Source organism: Mus caroli, chromosome 1, assembly GCF_900094665.2.
Source record: "Mus caroli chromosome 1, CAROLI_EIJ_v1.1, whole genome shotgun sequence".
In the NCBI taxonomy this organism is placed as follows: domain Eukaryota; kingdom Metazoa; phylum Chordata; class Mammalia; order Rodentia; family Muridae; genus Mus; species Mus caroli.
The window spans coordinates 105,580,228-105,586,785 of record NC_034570.1 but is presented as its reverse complement, the minus strand read 5'-3'; positions in this window follow the sequence as shown (position 1 = coordinate 105,586,785).

Genomic DNA, 6,558 nt, shown 5'->3' with positions numbered 1-6,558 from the left:
TCTCTCTCCATCTCTCTATCTCTTTCTGTGTTTCTCTGTCTCTGTCTCTCTCTGTCTACCCCTCTCTTCTTCTTTAAATAATGTTTGTTTTCTGATATTGCTTTTTAGTTATTTAGATGGTGGAGAAAATGAACCTGATCAAGATCTCTTGATGTTGACTCTAGCTTCAGAGAAAAACTCTGTCTCAAAAAAATCACATAGAAAGTGAATGCAGAATGTAGCTAATTTATTTTCCACACACAGCACTCTAATAGTGGGTACATTCATGAACCTAGTGTGTGCAGGTCCTGCCAGGGGAGTACATTGCCCCTGGAATGTTTGTATATAAGGTGGCCCCCACAGACTTGTATACTTGAGGCTTAATATACTGGCAACTCATAATATGATGACATTACTGGGAGACCATGGAATATGGTGTGGTAACTGGAGGCATATGAATAGCCTTGGGGATTTTATCTGCCCTTTGTGCCTTCTTACATTCTCTTTCCCTGGTTCCTGCCTGCCACATGCCCCCATATTTGTGACATTGTTCCACCCCGCCATGGGTCCAGAATAAATGTCACCATGACTCTTTGAAAATGTAGACCAAAAGAAATGATTCCTTTTAAAAACTGCTTCTGTCAGACTTTTTGTTACATCAATGGAAAGTATGAGCAGCATAGGGCTGCTTAGAGGATATGGAGGTGACTGGGCTACAAATCACTGTTCATTAGGCTAATACATTTCTGGATCTGGCGCCAGTGACACTCTTTATTGCCTTTGGTGAATCTTATCACATCTGCTTTGGTTTATTGTGAAAGTTTTCATAGTGTATACTGACTGTACCAAGTGTGTATATGTAAGTAAGAATCCCAGATTGGCTGTCATGGTATAGAATAGTGCTAGTACATGTGGAGGAGACATGAGAAGTTGTAGGGCCTTGTCAAAAAAAACTTTCAGGGCTCTGTCACCTCTTTTTGAAGGCTCATACACACACACACACACACACACACACACACACACATACACACAATATATTGTAAGAGTTTAAAAATTAAATACTGAATTTTAAGAATTAAATATCTAAATAATATAAAAAGAAAAATGTTTTAGTTTTGAAATTTTTGAAAAAATATATGTCTGAGCAATCATTATCATCACATGGAATTCTAATCTGTCAATTTGCTTACATTCCAGGTCCTGCCACTGTCCCATTTGATGCCTCTATGGCTTTGTCATTGTAAAAATGTCCATTATGGGATAGGGGTACAGACAGAAGCATGACAGAAAAAGGCAAAAATAGGGACTTCATTAAAAATCTAGTGATAACAACTATAGTAGCTAACACAGAGGAGAGGAACTTTAGAAATACAGAGGCTTATAAAGTGCTGCTTTTTAAAGTATGTGCCCCAGCACATGAATGTGTATATGTGTGGTGAGCAGAGATCAACCTCAGATGTCATTTCTTATGTGCAATGCATTTTATTATTTGAAACATTCTCCCAGTTGCCTGGAGGACAACAAAGAGGTTAGGCGGGCTATCCAGTAAGTCTCAGAGATCCACCCACTTGTCTCTGCCTTTCCCAGTGCTGGTTTTCCATGCATGTTCTGTGATTCTTGACGATTTTCTGGGTTCTGTGCATCAAAGCCATGCCCTCATGCTTATGCTTGAGTGCTTTGTTGGCTAAGCCATCTCCCTAGAGTTAAAAGGATGCTTTTATGAGGCAGGTTACTACACAAGCAGCTAGGCTTGTCCAAAGAGCAATGTCCAGCTATGATACATCAAACAATTAGGCTTGTTTCAGAAGATACCTCTTGCTTGCTGTGATTCAATTTACCATCTGGCTTCTGATTTGAAATGCTTCAGCTCATAGACATTTGATCTTCTCTAGGGTCATTAAAGTAATACATACTGCAATGCTTCAGGGCAAAGTAGAGGAGGTTATTGACTGTTGAGTTCTCTAGCTTCTTTTCATCTACCCACGTTCTGCTTTCAGTACTTATAGACCTATGTGACTCCTAAAAATTGCTAGGTGGCATTTAATCCTTCAGTAATCCCATTCTCAATTGTAGAGCTGGGAGCCCAATTGTTTTCAGAGCCCCATCTCCTGGTTATTTGCAGATAATCATAGTGGGTCTGATTCTGTTTCCTTAACCCCCACACTGCTTTGCATTTGTACTCATCCATAGAGAGCAGACAGATTTCAGATGGGGCAATGTGCCGTAATGTTTCACTTGTTTTTGTTATGAAATAATTCATGATTAAATGAATGAGACAGAATGTGATCCTTTGGCAAATCTACACAATGTGTAACAACTGAGAAACAGTGCAATTAGTCAATATTCAACCTTAATTATTCCCCATTAATTTTTATCAAAAATAGCCTCCAGGCACATAGAATGGTAGACCACAGGTTGGTGTCTATTTTAAACATATAAACTGTGATATTTTAACTATGCAAGAATGGCACTAGGAGCCTTGTACATAAGCTCAGTCTTGGATTCTATATCTGATTTTGTCACTAGCAAGGTCCTGAGACTTTTTGCTTCAGTTATCTCAAAAGCAAAAGGAGCTGGGGGTAATGAGTTCTCTCTACTTACATTGTGAATTCCTTGAAAACAGGCATTATTCTTTGGATGCCAACTCAGGTGTGTGTATCTTGTTTCCTGTTATAGAAATCACTGGAATAAACAGTTGTTAGCTGTCCAGAACGTTTATCTTCCTAGGAGATCCAACAAGATTGCTGTCTGTGTAGGCTAATCTTGATGGTTAACTAGACAGGATCTAGAATCATGGAAACAAATCCTTGGAAAGGTCTGTAAGGGAGTTTCTAGACTGAGGTAAGAAGACCTACCATAGTTGTAAGTAGTACTCCTGTTCTGCATAAAAGAAAATGATCATCACCAATCTTTGTCGGGTTCCTGAGTAGAGATGAAGTTTGACTAGCTGTTTCCTGCTACTGCTCCAAGACTTCCTTGCTGTGATGGGCTCTACCCTCAAAATGTGAGCCAAAGTAAGCCCCTCCTTCATTATGTTGCCTTTTTCAAACACTTCACCACAGGAAGAAAACAATATCATCCATGGTGTATTACTTTATAGGTCTCTCTTTTACTAGATGTTTTTGACACCGAGAACTGCTTTGAAATCAGGTCTTAAGTCATGTGATGAAAGGAGATGAAGTTGCAATCATCACCATGCAATTGGTTCACAGAAATACCAAAATATATAAATAAATAAATAAATGATAATTAAATAAATAAATAACCTACATTTTTAGCTGTATGGCTAGTTCCTTGTATATAATTAGGAATCAACACATATTTTAAATGCTGCCTACAGACATTAAGTATGCAGAGATTCTCCTTGGAATGGGCCATTAAGTACCATTTATGAACTGTTCTAAATTCCAAGAAGAAAGCATCCAGGGATGACCTTAGTTCAGATGTCATTAAATTATTCTGCACAGCATTTGGCTCCATTCTGCAGTCTCTGTTCTGAAGGTAGGGCATATCATACAGTCTGTAGCCACATCCTTTTCATATTCACAGGCTTTCATTTTCTTCATTAACTGATTACTTGTGAGTATGTTCTGAGTGAGTCCCTAATTTTTATCCAACTTCTGAATTGCATGATTTCATTTTAAGTAGGAATCACTCATGTTTTTTAAATCATCCAAAGAAGTGACCCTTAGACTATTCAACATATATAACATTATTTCTGAGACAGGGAAAGGTGGGAATTACACAACTTCTGAATGGAATGCCTGGTACATAGCTCAGGTTTCAGATTTCTCTTCATGAAGCTTCCCATTTGTGCTTTCTGTTCTCCTCTCTCTCCTTTCCTTCCTCCCCACTCCATCTCTTCACTCATCCCTTCTTGTACCCTGTCTCCCTTCTTCTTCTTGTCATCATATGTATTGTAAATAAACAGATTCAAAGAGGATAAAAGATAGGTGAAGAAGTTGAGGTCTTGATCTTATAATAAAGTAAATGCTGGGGAAATGCAGCTGATACACAACGTTAATAACAGGTGTGATCACTAATTCTGTTGCTTTCTCAGGATCTAGGATCACCTAGGAGATGATCCTCTGGATACATTTGTGAGAGGGTTTCTAGATTCCAATAACTGCAATGGGAGGCAAAGCTATTTTCTGAGAAAGCAACCAGAGTAGCATTAGCATTCTTGACTTCTGATTCCTATATTGGATATTATGTAACCAGGTGCTTCAAGTTTTCCTAGGATGATTTCAATGCCATGATGGCCTGGACCCACAAATTGTGAGCTAAAATAAACTCTTACTTTTGCAATTTGCTTTTCTGGAGCATTTTGTCATGACAATGAGAATATTAACTATTAAACTAGGGTTCTCAGGTGGCATGAGGAGTCATTGCAAATTTAGCTCCAAGCTAAACCTGAACCTGAAGCTGAGAAACAATTTCCAAGAAATAAAACAAAACAAAACAAAAGCCAGGCATGGTGGCACACTCCTTTAATCCCAGCACTCAGGAGGCAGAGGAAGGCGGATTTCTGAGTTCAAGACCAGCCTGGTCTACAAAGTGAGTTTCAGGACAGCCAGGTCTATACAGAGAAACCTTGTCTTGAAAAAACCAAAAACCAAAAACACAAAAAACAAAATACAAACAAAAGAAAAACAAATAATACAGAAACATTTTTTTTTTTGGAAAAATGAAAGTCAGTAACTCAGCAAAAGTTCAGACTTTCCTCTTGCCTTTGTAATGAATAGATGCAGTTAAAATAAACTTGAGTTTGGCTATAGCATGTGCTGATTCTGCTGTGTAGCCTCTGTTTGTTCTGTGGTAGAGCAATGCACGGTTGAGTGGCCTTAATGAACTAAGTTTCCAAAGGAAAGAGATGAGATCCAATAAAGTGCTTGCTGGACTTGTGTAGTGTAAAGAGAAAGAAGTCTTTGGAGACTACCTGCTGAGTCCAGGCCACTATGGATTCTGAGCAGACATAGGACTCCTTGCCCACAAAAAAAAAAAAAAAAAAAAAAAAGCCTGAATCATAGTTGGCTGGGATTGAGGTGAGACATTCTTTTGTCCCATGGATCCTTCTGGTCTTCTCTGCCTTATATATAACCATCCTGAAAGAAATAAAGATTTTTTTAAAGGGACACTTGTAATGCTCCCTTTGATTATCTGACTAGGGAAATAAATGAATATTAAGGAATTGAAATTTCTCCTTGAGTATCATAGTCTTATTCTGGGAGAATAAAAATACCTAGAGCATGGTGCTACCAAGTCTTTGTGTGTGTGTGGTGTGTTTGCGTGTGTGTTGTATGTGTGTGTGTGTGTGTGAGTGTGTTGTATGTGTGTGAGAGTGTGTGTGTGTATTTGTGTGTGTGTGTGTGTTTGTGTGTATATATGTTTACTCATATTCAAGAGAGAGATTTTGCATAGTTCTGACAATTTGGTTGACCATCTTGCTGGAAAGGCTGGAACAAAGACAATGATCAGTCAATCTGCTAAACCACACATGGGCCAGGACTCAAAATATGGTCATGAGGAGGAGGTCACTAGATCTCTTTGTTTATCTTCCTTATGAGGCTGCATTGAATAACCCCTTTTTTCCTGCTTTTACCATTAACTGTTTTTCTATTTGGCCCAAAGACACTGGAGAGTAGAACCTAACTACTTAGGGATGCTCTAAAAGTAAGCCATGTCTATAACATTCAAAGTCTGATCTGAAGCAATTCAGAGGAGTCTGGTCCTGGGTGCCTGTGATGTGAATGTGTATTGGAGGGCATAGCTCCAGGTTGTCTTACTTTTAACTCTTCTAAAAAAAAAAAAAAAACAAGCCTAGTAAGTTGAAGACACCTAAGGAGATATAATAGAATGCAAAAAGCAGCCATCCTCAGAGACAGTATGAATATATATGGAGAAAGGCTTACATGGTATATACAAAGTGTAAGTCTGAGGTTATTCACAGCTTGGAACCTGGCTTTAACACTTTCTGCACTTTCGAAGTGAGTAAACTTCACCAACAGGCTCTTGCCAAATTGTATCTTATATCTTGAGTATCCTAAGGTTCTGGGCTAATATCCACTTATCAGTGAGTACATATTGTGTGAGTTCCTTTGTGATTGGGTTACCTCACTCAGGATGATACACTCCAGGTCCATCCATTTGCCTAGGAATTTCATGAATTCATTCTTTTTAATAGCTGAGTAGTACTCCATTGTGTAAATGTACCACATTTTCTGTATCTATTCCTCTGTTGAGAGGCATCTGTGTTCTTTCCAACTTCTGGCTATTATAAATAAGACTGCTATGAACATAGTGGAGCATGTGTCTTTCTTACCGGTTGGAACATCTTCTGAATATATGCCCAGAAGAGGTATTGTGGGATCATCTGGTAATAGTATGTCCAATTTTCTGAGGAACCGCCAGACTGATTTCCAGAGTGGTTGTACAAACTTGCAATCCCACCAACAATGTAAGAGTGTTCTTCTTTCTCCACATCCTCACCGGCATCTGCTGTCACCTGAATTTTTGATCTTAGCCATTCTGACTGGTGTGAGGTGGAATCTCAGGGTTGTTTTGATTTGCATTTCCCTG